Here is a 14,479-nt window from a genome sequence, read left to right on the forward strand (position 1 = left end):
CTAGGAATGGCGCACGATCCAAACTAGGAGTATAGAACAGCGGGGGGGATGGAAGGGTGAATGTGGCTTAGGGAGTCCCAGCACCGAGAGCTGTGCTGTAGACTTACCCCAAGAGGCCTGAGGATAGTCTGTATTTGTTTTTAATGCTGTTTTTGGATGATATTCATAATTCTTGAGTCCTGGCTAAGTCAGGAGAAGATAATCCTCCTGGAATGTCTGTGAAAACAGAAGTTCACAGTAAGGTTGCTACATTTCTTTAAAGTCTAATCCCTACTCCAAGCTAATCCACCCTTAACTCGGGATAATTCAGGCTACTGGGGGGTGATGGGGAAAATATTTTACTTACTGCAACTCTATTTTTGCCATAAGGTAATTACACCTTTCTTTAAAGACTCTTTTGGAAGTATTGTAGGTAGAAAACATATCAAATATAAGCATTATTTAAATTTAAATTATTCAAGTGTTCCTATTGTAACCGTAATGTGCTTTAAGACATAATATATAAAATATATGAGAATATCTTTTTTTGAAAATAAAACTACTTAAATATAATTCCAAAGATATAAATTAGTTAAATTATTTATAGAATTCATGATTACAGAATTCCAAATGCATTTTTCTTAAAGGATATCATGGCCAATGAAAATTAAGCTAAACCCTTTCTTTTAATATTTTATTTATTATTTTTATTTTATGTGTATGTGTGTTATGCCTGCATGTAAGTAAGTGTACCCGTGTCATGCAATGCCTGCAAAGGACAGAAGAGGGGGTCGGATCCCCTAGAACTGGAGTTACGGACAGTTGTTAGCTTCCATGTGGGTGCTGGGAACAGTGTTCTTAACTGCTGAGACATCTCTCCAGCCCCAAACCCTTTCAATATTATTATGTGCTAGAAGTTTGTTGTATCAGTTCAGAATAAACTTTTAAAATCCAACCAACCACTTAGTTGGGAAAAGTGGTAGATTCAGAGATGGATATCCAGAAAAATGAACAGTGGTAAACTGTTTCATTCATCATTAGTATTTGGCCCAGGGATGCTTAACACTCTTTTGAGTTGTTGTGAATCAGTTTTGAGGAGAAAATAGTCAGCAGTTCAGTATTAGTCATTCTTTTATCGTTTATCCCCACCAGTCACACACATATGAAGGGCACCTCATATCCCGCATCGCCAGTCTGTGAGCAAGGTAATGTGGATGCTGCTGGTCTGCCAGACCACGTGAGCAGCAGGATCGTAGGAGGAACAACCTCTCAGAGACAGTGAGAGCTGATGCTAAGGAAGTGTGGTACAACGAAGATCCGCTGAGACTCCAAGCTTCCCCCTCCTCCTCTTATCACTTCCTCCTCTGTCTGTCATAAAATGAATATAAAAATACTATATTCAAGATGCCCACAGAAAAACATGAATGCTCACTGAGAAGTTGAATAGTGTACCAAAAATTAAAGTAGCAATAGTTACAATGTGGCCTTTTGATGAGAATTAAACAAAATAAATACACTGGTATAATAACACTCCAAAAATACTAGTCTTAATTCTGGAATTATCACAAACTATTTTTCACAATAACATGCAATTATTTTCCTAAATTTAAACACTACATGTTTTTGAATCCTGTTTTGAGTTCAAATTATTTAGCATCAAAGTTTATCCTCTTTGTTTCTCAAAATACTTTTTATTGCTTAGAGATAGTTTTGTCATAACTTAGTTTAAAATTCTTAAATGAAGTTTTAAAATATGTGTAATGCTGCTTAACAACAAAAACGCAAAACCCTGAGTGTGACTAAATTTAAGGTGGAAACGAAGCTGGGCTTTATGGTACACATCTTTAATCTTAGCACTCTGGAGGCAAAGGCACATGGGAGACCAATGCCAGTGTGGTCTACAGAGCAGCAAGTTCCAGAGTTCCAGGCCACTAGCTAGGGCTACAGGGAGATAGACCTTCTCTCAAAAAACAACAAGAGAAAAAAAATCCCCCCCAAAAAAACCAACAACAACAACAAAACAACAACAACAACAAACCCAACCAAGATTTATATATGTCTATTTGTGTATGTGTGTGTGTGTATATATATATATATCTGAACCAAACTATATAAATTAACTATTCAGAGTATAAATTGTATAGATATGTTACAGTATTTCAAAATAAGTTTAGAAATGTTTCGGAATAAACAGAATCTCTTTATAAAGCACATTGCGAAAAAAAGTTCCATTAATTTAAAATCTACTTTTGTTTTGGCAAGAAACCCTGCTTCCTGATTTGATCACACACTTCATTCACCAAATTTGGCATGCTCTAACTTCTGCTAATGACAAAAACAAAACCTACTCTTTATGTTTGAAAATTTACCACTGTTGAGAATTATTCAAAGCACATCCCACAGAATCTGAAGATCCCGCCAACAAAGGTACCCAAGCAATGCAAGCAATGGCAGCCTTACTGTATTCTTTGGCTCTGAGAATAAGTGCTGTGAACAGGACATAATCCATGCCAATAAACCAGTCTGTGTGCTAGCCAACCAATCTCATTTTCTAAGCGTCTCACCTCATATGTTTTTATGTGGGTTTTAATGAGGAATAGACTTGGACTTTTCTCTCCTATGTCCAGGGCACTGTGCACAGCTAACAGAATTCTGCAAATGCCAGCATTTGAAACCCTTGCACTGCTCTAATCGACTGGGCTCATGATCATAGCATGGAAAGAAGAAACTGCATTGAAAGGGCAGATGCTCCTGCAGCACATTGATGCTGCATATCCCCTGGTGCATGTGGGAACCAGAAACACAGATCATAAGGACTATAAGCTCACATGAGCTCCACTCATGTAAGACGGTGCCACCAGAGTCATTTGGAGACCTGGAAACCTTGCAAGGGGTTGGCAATTTTACATTCTCTAGTGTTTCAAAATTTCCCTCTCACACCTGCTTCCTCTGGGACAGTCCAGGCAGTACAGCTACAGTAACCCCGCTCCCTAAAGGTGAAATTGACAGAAAGATCTTCAAAATACACCACAGGGTCCCATAACTTACATAATAGATATGGCAAGACTAGGTCAAATCATGTCCCAAGTAGATTTGAATGTTTCAGTTGAATATTTACTAAAGTTTTTCTGAACTTACAACCTGTATTATGATACAGTGATACAATTTATTCAATTAAATTGATTCAAAAGTTTTTCATCCCAAGAATTCCTTGACGTCCCATTTAGAGATTAACAAATACATATGCAGTGATGCATGTAAAAGAGAATGAGGCATTAATAACATACAGATTCAAAGTCAGATCTGTTTAATTTGCTTCTTAGGAAAGCCGTCTGACAGCCCCAAGTACAGCTTGATTTACCCATCGGTAGATGAATTTAGAATTCATAGCACATTAGCCTCAAAGGGTTACACTTGGGAATTTGGACATATGGACAACCATTTATTAGCATAATACACATCACACAGTAAAGGATAAGTAAACATAATCCTAAAATGCAGCTATGGTATTTTTTAAATGATTTCTTCTTTTATTATCCCCAAGATATTTGCCATTCAATATGAAAATTAAAATGGAAAAAAATCAGATCTTACTAATATCTATAGTTTTTATTTTTTATTATGTGTATGCATTTATTGTGTATGTGTTCACATGTGTATGTCTGTGTGTGTGTGTGTGCATGTGTGCGTGTGCATCAGAGGTCATCTGGAGGTCAGAGGACAACTTAAGGGAGTTCTTTCTCTAATTCCACTATGCGGGTCTCAGGAATAAAACTTAGGTTTTCAGGTGATGGCCAGTGCCTTTACTGCTAAGCCATCTCCCACCCTAAGTACCTATGCTTTAACTGCATAAACAAGATGGTCTTGGAAAACAAGGCTCTATGTCAAGGGTAACCTGGGTACAGCATGCTTTCCTTGCTTGTAACTCTCTCCCCACCCTCTCCCCCTCTATCTGGCAAGCTCCTTTCATCCTGAAGATATTTCAGAAGAACAGCCCTGATCTTCCTGAGCCCCCTATATAGATGAACAATGTTGGAAGGTTGCAGAATTTCCCTCTAATCTCACACTCCTGTCATTGCATTAAATTTCTTCAGTGGTATGCAGGTGTTCTCATCGCATTGTGACTTTTATCATGGAAAGAGCCACATCTTATACACTGTTTTACACCCAGAATCTGGCTCCGTAATGGTTTGATTTTATTTATCTTTGTTTTTATTTGAACTTATGAAAATATAAATGAGTAAAGGCTGAATATTGGCTGTGTACAGAGGATAAAAATTTTATAGAGACAGCATGATGGAGAACAGAGTGTTTAAGATGAAGGGCAAAGACTAGAGAGAAGAGTCATCTAGGGCATATTCGCCAAAAATTTATCTCCTTAGAATAGTAGAGGATTAAAGAAGGAAACTAAAATCAGAGTAAAAATTATAGGACTGTAGAGGTGTAAATGTAGAGGCAATTTATTGCTTATAAATAACAGTAGGGGGAAACCAGGTAAAGCTCTGTGTTTAATTAAATCTTTCTTCTTTTCCCCCTTCCTGTCTTAAAAATACTTGCTGTGTTCATAGAATTTCTTTCTTATCTCTAGAGGGAGATTAGGCTGCCCAAACCAGACCATTAAAGGTAGTTTACACAGAAATACAATTCAGATGGATGAGAATTCTCTGCTCAGTGAGGGATTTAGAATCACAGAGCTGCTGCCTCTGGTAGCCTTCTATAAAGATTTTCTTCAGAAATAGTCAATATCAAAGGTCACACATTTAAAAAGTCACTTGCAATTAGAAGCCTAAGGGAAAATGCCTAGGAGAAAATGTTTTGCCAAGCTTTTAAAGCCTTTCATTGAGTTGGCAACTAGACAGGCCACGCTGGCCTCCCAAGCAACCAGAACAGGTGTGGCATTTCACATTCAGAAAGCTTCCTCTCCAGTGACATCACCTTAACTTGTCTCTCAGGAGTCTCTAATGGGGAACTCAAATGTATTTCATAGTGCTGGAGAGCTTTGCTCCATTGAAATGCCTGAGCACATGAAAGGGAAGGAAGGAGAAAAACTGCCCCAGGATTAGTGACTGCAAACTGCCTAGCAGTGTGCTAAGCTTTTCATAGCTCTGCGATTTCTGCGTCCTCATCACTAATCCTTTAAGTATCTCTAAACATCTGATTTACAGAAGGAAACCATCTACCTTAAATAAAAAGGTAATTTGCCAAAAATCATGCCTTCAGTGTGGCACTAGTATGCCATTTTCAATCTTTCTGACTCAAAACCACTTTTGTGTAATTACTTTATAATCATTTCAGATCATTGTATATATGTGCCTTAAACTTAGCAACTTATCACTGGACAGAAATGTAACTGAGAAAGAAACAGAACAAAAAGCACAGAAGAGCACTGCTTGTTGGTCAGAGGGAACAGAGACTGTTGAAAGGAAAAGTGAAAATCAAAGGAGGAGGAGGAAGAGGGGGAGGAGGGGGAGGAGGAGCAGGAGAGGAGGAGGAGGAGAGGAGGAGGAAAGGTATAGCTGGGTGTGGTGGCGCACACCTCTAATTCCAGCTCTCTAGAGGCAGAGGCAGAGGTAGGCTAGCGGCTATGACATTGAGACCCTCTTGGGATGGGCTACTGGTCTACATAGAGAATTCCAGACTATCTGTGCCTACCTAGTAAGACCCTGTCTTACTTAAACCGTCACCCCCGTAAAGAAAAGAAAACTATACAACTTATCAGATTAGTACTTAGATAGACCAATGAATTAAGAAATAACATTTCCTCTACCACAAACGCTTGAATTATAATATTTACCCAAGCATTTAAAAATCTTACCCATATTTTCAATATGTAAAAACATCATCATCATTGTAGTAAATCCCTAGCTTTATTAGAAATAATTCATTTAAAAATTTAAACTGCAAAAATCGGAAACAGTTTTCTTCAACATATACTTTCAAGATGCTTATTTTAAAGCAGGCACTTGATCTATTGTGACACTTTCTCAGTCCAGCATCCCTGCCCTGCTCAGATACTGAACCTAATGTAAGCCAATGCAGCACCTTGTGTATAGCATAAAAGGCTTTTCTAGATCTGGATATCTGTACTTCTGATGTCCATGATGATCTGGCAATTATCATGCTGAGAAAAGATAAGCATATGGTGATCCAACATGGCTAGGTTCATATTTTGTTATTATCCAGTATACTTCACCCACTTACAAAATGTGTAATGGGAGACACATTTCCCAACTTGCTCCCGATTTAAGCATTTGCTTTCGTTGGCGTTTTGTACAATTCCAACCCTTTTAGCTTTGATTTTTACCAGTGCATTAGTTACTATAGAAACAATGTCATGGATGTATGAAAAGCACAGTGGCGGGGCAAACCAGTAGATAAAATATTTTATATATGCATGCAGACATAGGTAGATTTGTGATACAACCATCCCTGAGTATCCATGGATGCTGGTTCCAGGACACCCTACAAGTGGCAGATGCTCCAGTTTATAACACGAAATGGATAGTATTTACACAGAGCCTGCACTCATTATCACATATATTTTTAATCATCTCCAGGTTACTTACAATTCCAAATACAATGCAAATGCTCTGTAAATATTTCCTATACTATACTGTTTAGGAAAAAACACAACAAATATACATATTCTCTGTACAGATACATTCATCATAGGCCTAACTACATTTTCCACGCAAAGTTGATTGAATCCACCAATAATGATCTTTTGGATATGGAGAGTCAGATGTATTGCTCTTCAGTGGTTCATAAATATAACTATAAGCACATGTTACAGCTTATAGTATTCATAGCTGTATTCTTCTATTAATATATATGTTATATCAGTATCATATTCATATATGAGTTTTAGGTTGAGTGTCTAATAATAAAGCAGGCATGATTTTAATTGGAACGTGCATAAACTAGTAAAACTAGTTCTCACTAAAATTTTATGTTTACATCATAAAAGAGCAGGTTTCTACATGGGTGTTTTAAACATAAGCAGAGCTGTTTATGTTCCCCCAAGCTCCTCCTCTGCCCTGCCCTTAAGATCTTTCCTCTCTTCACCACCAATTGTCACTTTCTAATTTCCTCGACTCTCCAGGAACTCCAAATTAAGCACACAAACCTGGAGATTCCACATTAAGATCCACATATTGTGAGAAGATGTGGCATTTGTCTTTCTGAACCTGGGTAACCCCAGTTAGCATAATGGTTTCCAGCTCCATCACTTTACCTGAAAGTTTCATGATTTCATTTTTCTTCACAACAGAATCAAATTTCACTGTATCCAGATGCCACATCATCAATATCTAGTCATAAGTTGATGGGCATTTAGGTTGTTTCTATGTCCTAGTTATTGTGAATCAAGCAGCTATGAATGTAAATGAACATGTATCTCTATAATGGGAAAAAGAATCCTTTGGATATACAACAAGAAGCAATATAGTCAGTCACATGGTAGAACTATTTAGTTTGCTAAGTAACCACCACACTGATTTCCACACTGGCTGCACCGGTTTGCATTCATATCAACAGTACATGAGGGTTCCTTCTCCCCATATCCTATCCAGTATTTGTTGACATTTATTTTCTCATTCTTAACCATTCTGACTTGGGTAAAATAAAATTTGAAATTTGATTTTTTAAATATTTTGTTTATTATTTTTATTTTATCTGTATGAGTGTGTTGCCTGCATGTATGTGAGCACACCCATGTTTTTCAATGCCACAAAGGTCAGAAGAGGGCTTCAGATTCCCCTGGAACTGCAGTTAAGGATGGTTCATAGCCACCATGTGGGTGCTGGGAATCGAACCCGGGTCCTCTGCAAGAGCAGTCAGTGCTCTGAACTGCTGAGTCATCTCTCCTGCCCCCAAAATTTGAAATTTTAATTTAAAAATGAAATTAAAAGTAGCTTTATTTTTCAATTCCTTGACATCTAAGGAATGTGAACACTTTTGAAAATATTTTTAGCCATTTCTATTTGGGAGAAGTCCCTGTTCAATTCCATAGTCTCCTTTTCAACTAGGTTGTTTGTTTTCTTGTTTTCTTTTTTTTTAATTTATTAATAACCACGTGATTAGAAGAAGCATTTCATTACAGCTTTAACATATTCAATAACATTTTCCAGAGCAAAGATACATCCCTTTCAAAAGTGGCTGTAAATTTGTAGGTTCACAGTTGAATTAATACAGTTATACAATACTGAACTTGGTATAAACCATGTAAGACATAAAATTGAAAGAGTTTTTAACTTTTAAAAAAGATCTCCATTTCATTTTAAAATACACTGTTTCCTGCAGAAAGACTCATTCTTAATGCTACTAACACTTAGATGTTAGTACATGCATCTCTAATCTCTATGTATCTGATTATTACTAGTTACAAGTCAGTTACACTAGAATCCTTGGCACCTGAGTATGGATATAAAGTCATCAGGTAGATTTCAATGATAATGTTTATCACCTCTACTAATTAACATGAAGTAAATTGTTAGGCTTCCTCCTCAAATATAACTCATTTTCTTAAATTTGTTGGGGTTTTGTGTGTGTGTGTGTGTGTGTGTGTGTATCATGCAGAACATCCCAAACAATTGTATTCATCTATATACCCACTTCCCAAATGGCACCCTCCCATAGCCTCCCCACCCCCACGGCTGGAGCCCATATACTCTGTCATCCCTGTTACTGTCCATGTGTTGTCGGCACCCCCAGCCATTCCACAGTGCTTGTCCACCCACTGAATCTAGTCAGCCTATCGAGAGTTCCTTGTTTTAGGAAGATCAGCTGTTCCTCGTCTAGCAGCAATGGACAGTTGATGTCTTCTAGGGGAGGGAGAGTCAGTTTTCCTTAAGGGTATGACTATTGGTAAGTCAACCACACTCTACTAGATGACCCTACACCCAGGAGTATATGGACAGCACAAATTAGAGTCAATGGGTTATTTTAAATAAAGGGGTACAATGCTGAGTGGGAGGGAAAAGTGGAGGTGGATCTAGATGCTAAGGGAAGGAGCTGGTGGTGAATATGATACAAATTCATTGTGTAAAATACTCACAGGAAATAAAATACTTATTTAAATTTGATCTATTTAAATTTACATATTGTTAAAATACAATACTAAAGGAATGAAATTATAAACTTAAAACAAAAATAACCTCAATCATAAAACAGAATATCAACAAGTCTACACATTAGAGCTGTATTTCAAAATATTATAAATAAATTAACTTTGAATAGCGTTTAAGCTTTAAAATATATAATGAAGGCTTTCTTCCATATTCTATAGCAGAAATTAGTTTTGGCATATAATGGCTACATTTTGAATCTGTAATGGCAGAAAGCAGAACAAGTCTTTGAGAAAACAAGTGAAGGGTACAAATAGAAACATTTGTCATCCATGTGAAATCCAGTTAGCACAGGGATCCCCAGCATCCTCAGATAGCATGTGTGATCCCGGGGATCTGTACTTACATTTCCGTTCCTGAGAAAAATTCCCAACACTTTGAAAACATTTTGAAAACTGGGGCTGTTATATTCATACAATTTTTTAAATAACATTTTTATTTCTTCCTAAATTTTTACACATGTATATAGTTTATCTTGATCATATCTACTCCCACATCCCACCCCCAACTCCTGCAGAACCCCCTCAGCACATCTCCCTCCCAACTTCAGGGTTTTTTTTTTTTAATTTAACTTAATTTGGGGGGGAATTCTTTTTTATTGAACTTTTGTGTATTTCATACAGAACGTCTCAGTCAATGTTAATCATCTTTATACCCCCTTCCCCACTGGCACCCTCCCATAACCTTTCCCACTGGAATTCATACATTCTGTCTTTTGTCTTAAGGCCTATTGTGTCAAGTTGGTATCCCCAGACTTCCCTCAGTGTAGATTCATCTACTGAAGTCTAGTCAGCCTATCTAGAGTCCCTCACTTTAGGAAGAACAGCTCTTCCTCACTCAGCGATAATCAGTTGCCAGTATTTCTTCTGCTAAGATTGGGGTCATCTGTCCATTTCCAAAATTCTATGCTAGCTTTTTGTCTGTCTGAGCTTGCATGGGTGCTATGCATGCTGACACCATTGCTGTAGGTTCATATGAGCTGGGTCCCAGGAGCTTATAGGAGTCTATTTCCGTATGGTCATGCACCTCCTCCCTGGCTCTTACAATCTTTCCAACCCCTCTTCCGAAATGGTCCCTGAGCTTTCGGTGAGTGTAGTTTAATACAGGAGTCCTGGCCAAGGATCAGCATTCTGCACTCTTAGCCTCCACACTTTGGTAATTTGTGGTTTTTTTCTGCTCCTGGTCCTCTGTTGCATGAGGAGCTTCATTAATGAGAATTGAGATATTCATTATTGTCTTCTTTACCCTTTGTTCTATGTCAGTTTTTTAAGCCACTGAATCCATTTGGTGCTATCCATATGTACATGGGTGTGGGATCATTCAGTGGGGCATGGCAACATACTAGAAGCATACCCACAGAAGTGATTATGATAATATTTTAAATATTATTCTGCTACAATAATTGTTCTTGTTTTATTATCATGAAACACTCTTTGTCTTAAAAACAGTTTGATGAAAGAATTCTGGTTTACTAGCATGTAATGTTAAACAAAGTGAAAAAGAACAAGAATAAATCACTTCTATTAACACAATTTACCCTTATTCCTTTTCTTCTTCAAAATATAAAATTACTTTAAAATCTATTTACAATTCAATTGCTGTCCAAAGGTAGTTATGGAAACATTTTAACTATTCACCTCAAGAAAATGTGTATTTAAAGCCTAAAAAATTCTCCAGCACAGAGGAAATCTCTTGTTTACCACTTAATTCTATTTGTGCATGGTGATGGAGCTAGCTATAGAAAAATTAAATATCAATTGGTCCAAAACAATAAAAGCAAAAATGTCTGCTATTTCAGTGAAGAGAAGCATTCAAGAGGATCTAAACACTTTTTCAGAAACTACAAACATAAAACGGTGGTCAACAAGAAAAGACCAGTGGTTAGGTGCCTCTGAGGTGAAAGCACGCCATGCCTAGGTGATTAGGATGACAACCTGAGGGAACACCATCAAGGACTGTCCCAGGAGTGACATTTGACCTGATCCTTATTGACGAAGATAAGGGAGTATGTACTGATTGTAGAAAGTGAGAACTGCAAGAAAGCAAATATTCAGAGATAAACTGTACACAAGAACTTCAGGAATAATTTTCTGAAAATCCCACATTGATGAGAGAAAGAGGGATCATGAGGACAGTAGAAAAGTTTCACTGACATGTCACTTCCTTTATGATTTCTCGTCTCCTTGTGTCTGTTACATCAAGCAATCACATAGCAAATCTGGCATCACATGGCATTTTGACTAGTGTAGATAGGTGCTGGGCAGCATTAATCATAAAGAAATGTACCAATGTTGCCGTATACAAAACTTATAATTTGTATGTGGTGGGTCACTCTAAATTCTGATTGTCTTGCTGGAACAATTAATACTGTACAAACTTTATCACAAAAATAGAGTCATATTCATTACTTAAAAACAAAGTCATGGAATTTGGTTCCGAGCACCCATGTGGAAGCTCACAATCATTCGTAACTCCAGTACCACATGACTCCATACATTCCCCTGGACTCCACACACATTGGCATATATGTGGAGCACAGACATGCGTATAGGCAAACACCCATATTCACATAAACAACCAGAACAAATCAATATTTTAATAAACAAATTCATACCCTGAGAATCACATATTCTTTTAAAATTAGCTAAAACATAAAGAAGGAAAGACACAAGGCATAATGAAAAGTCATCAAATGTTACAAAGTATACTATGGCACTCATAAGAAATAGCTAAAACAGCCAAACTTCTACAGAAAACAAATATAGGTTAACAGGAAGTAGGAAGCTATGGTGGACAGATGCAACTGAATTGGCATGAAGATTCTACATCAGGGATGGAACAGTGCTGGAGGCTGCAAAACCACAAATGCATTTACTGTCATTGGTTTATATGTAGAAGTGGGTAAAATGATATATTTCTCCACAGTTGTATAAAAATGGACTTTTGAATGTGAACTCAGCTATAGAGAACATGAGTCAAAATAAACTAATAATACATTGAGAAATGTAGAGCTGAGAAATCAAGGCAGATTTAAATGACAAAGGAACAGTTCAAGCAATATAAGACAAAATTCTTGACACCTAAGACAGACCACAAGGATCCACTGCGTGAGTTCACTGTAATCCTTCAGACTAAAACAAAAGGACACTGCAAAAACAAAGTTTTACATATTTGGAGAAAACTTCCAGAGAATTGTAAGAAAGCTATGGAAAGCACACAATGTATGTCAAATAAATATCCAGAAAAATAAATACTAAGTCAGATTCTTTAAAACCAAACACATTATTTAGCATTATAGATGAACATAATAACAGGAAGATGGAGTTTGCTAGACAGACGTAAGAAAGAAAACTGAATTACATGTGGAGTTATCATCATCAATGGATTATGGCAAGTACAGATAGTAACATACCTGATACAAAAAACAAAATAAATTTTATGAATGGATCTCACAGACAAAATGAGCAGCAAGACACGGAAAAAAAAGAGCAGGCATACATAGAGTTAACACAGAACCAAGGGTAAGTGTCCTTTCTAATGGACAGTAGTACCTGCTGATAATGGACACTGGTTAGGTGCAATGGTTCGCATAAAAAGGGCATTGTACAAGCAGAGAAACTGCAGGTTGAATATGGGGATGGGGAGCGATATCTAAAAATAATGAGAAGAAAGGGACAGGCTTTCGGGTTGCTGGTACATTTCTGTGTCTTTGGTGTGCTTTTCCTTGTATTAAGTTCCCAAGCTACGTATTTGTGCTTACTTGCTTTTTATTATCTCTATTTATAACAAAAAGATTAAAATTTGTTTACCTCGCATATTATACCAAATATCCCTAACTAGGTACTTTTTGCATTGTGAAATAAATATTAAAATACTACTACATTTTAACTAAAAAGCTCTGTACTTAACACATTTAAGAACAGATGATATACAAATTTCCCCCAAATAACCTCACGTTTATTCTTTACTTATTTCTATTACTCATTTCTTAGGAAAAATTTGCCAATCATTTCCTTGAGTGTTATATAACTTATTTTATGTAATTGCTACTGCTATGCAACTATTGGCCTACAAAAGGGGTGGGTGCACTCCAGCCCCAGGTGTGTTCCTCTAACACACTGTCACTCTCAGTTTGGCAACAATATTTTACAATAGCACAATATCCTCTCAAATTGTCATTTAAAGTCCCTTTCATAGAAACTCCTTGAAACTACCTTAACCTATTTAAAAAGATAAGTGTATTATCTTCCGTGGTCCAGATTTTCAAATTTTGTCTTTCAATATATCTTAGATCGCAGCTCAACTTGTAGTTTGGAAAGTTAGGAAAACTAAGCTGTATATCAATAGTCTGTAATGCAGCTATCAAGTGATAGTCATTAACAGAAGCTCTCTGTGTTCCATTACAATTTATGGTGGGCATACACAAAAGTAAATGCTCAGCTACTGGTAGTGCCTCAAATGATCAGTTAATATTCCATTTTTAGGGTGCTGTCTTCACCAATGTAACCCTGACAAAGGCTCAAAATACCATTGTAATTTGCATTTTCAACCTCTGCTTTGAAGCATTTGGTAATAAAATTTTCGCTAATTATAGTGTTTGTTTATTTATTTTCAGCTACATAGCATTTGGAAGTTAATTTTGACTCAGTGTCTTGGAGCTTTATGTGTTCAGAGGCAATATTTTATAAACTATTACATAATCTCTGAAGGTTTATTAAAATTTGGTTCTGTAACTTTTTAATGAATTGTTATTACCATTATTTATGTTCTTTCAACCCCATAACTTATTTCTACACATAATCCAACAGGCATAAAACACTAATGTAGTTATAAAGAAGTAGAATTCACCTTTGATTTTTGGAGTGGCATAACAGACAAATACATTCAAACTTATTGTTCTAGAATTCTGAGACCTGACTTTCACTCTAACAATAAAACTTTCATGCCTGGCATTATAAACCCAGCCAAAAATCTATGGCTCAGGAGGTCATAGACCTTAGGGGACAATTTACTAATGCTATTTACCTAAATTTGTCATGGTAGCAATATGCCTGCTAAGTATTTGTTTATGCCCATAGACAAATGCTAATCTCAACCTTAACCAGATAAGTTTCTCTTAGCAAATGACAACAATGAATGCAGAGCCATGGCTGTTTAAGGCACTGAGAACAAAGGATAGCTGAGTGCTCCATCCTCCTCTAAGGCTCAGGGAACATCAAGAAAGTGAGCCTATAAAGATTGCAAGATCCGGCCTCGACAATATAAAATCAAAAGAGAGAACCAGAAGCTTAGACAAACCAACTCTTCATACCCAAAAAGTAAACCACAAAGACACATAAAGCTCAAAAATAAAAGAAGCAGAACTAAACTTGAAG

The 14,479-nt window shown here is 36.8% G+C and overlaps 1 protein-coding gene across 2 annotated transcripts in view; it reads right to left on the reverse strand.

The window, feature by feature from the left end:
• Grid2 (glutamate ionotropic receptor delta type subunit 2) overlaps nt 1–14,479 on the reverse strand; it is a 1,595,433-nt gene that overhangs the window by 1,529,383 nt on the left and 51,571 nt on the right. The gene's annotated exons all lie outside the window — the stretch shown is intronic.

This window comes from Nannospalax galili, unplaced genomic scaffold (assembly GCF_000622305.1).
Source record: "Nannospalax galili isolate Female #2095 unplaced genomic scaffold, S.galili_v1.0 scaffold441, whole genome shotgun sequence".
NCBI classification, from domain to species: Eukaryota; Metazoa; Chordata; class Mammalia; order Rodentia; family Spalacidae; genus Nannospalax; species Nannospalax galili.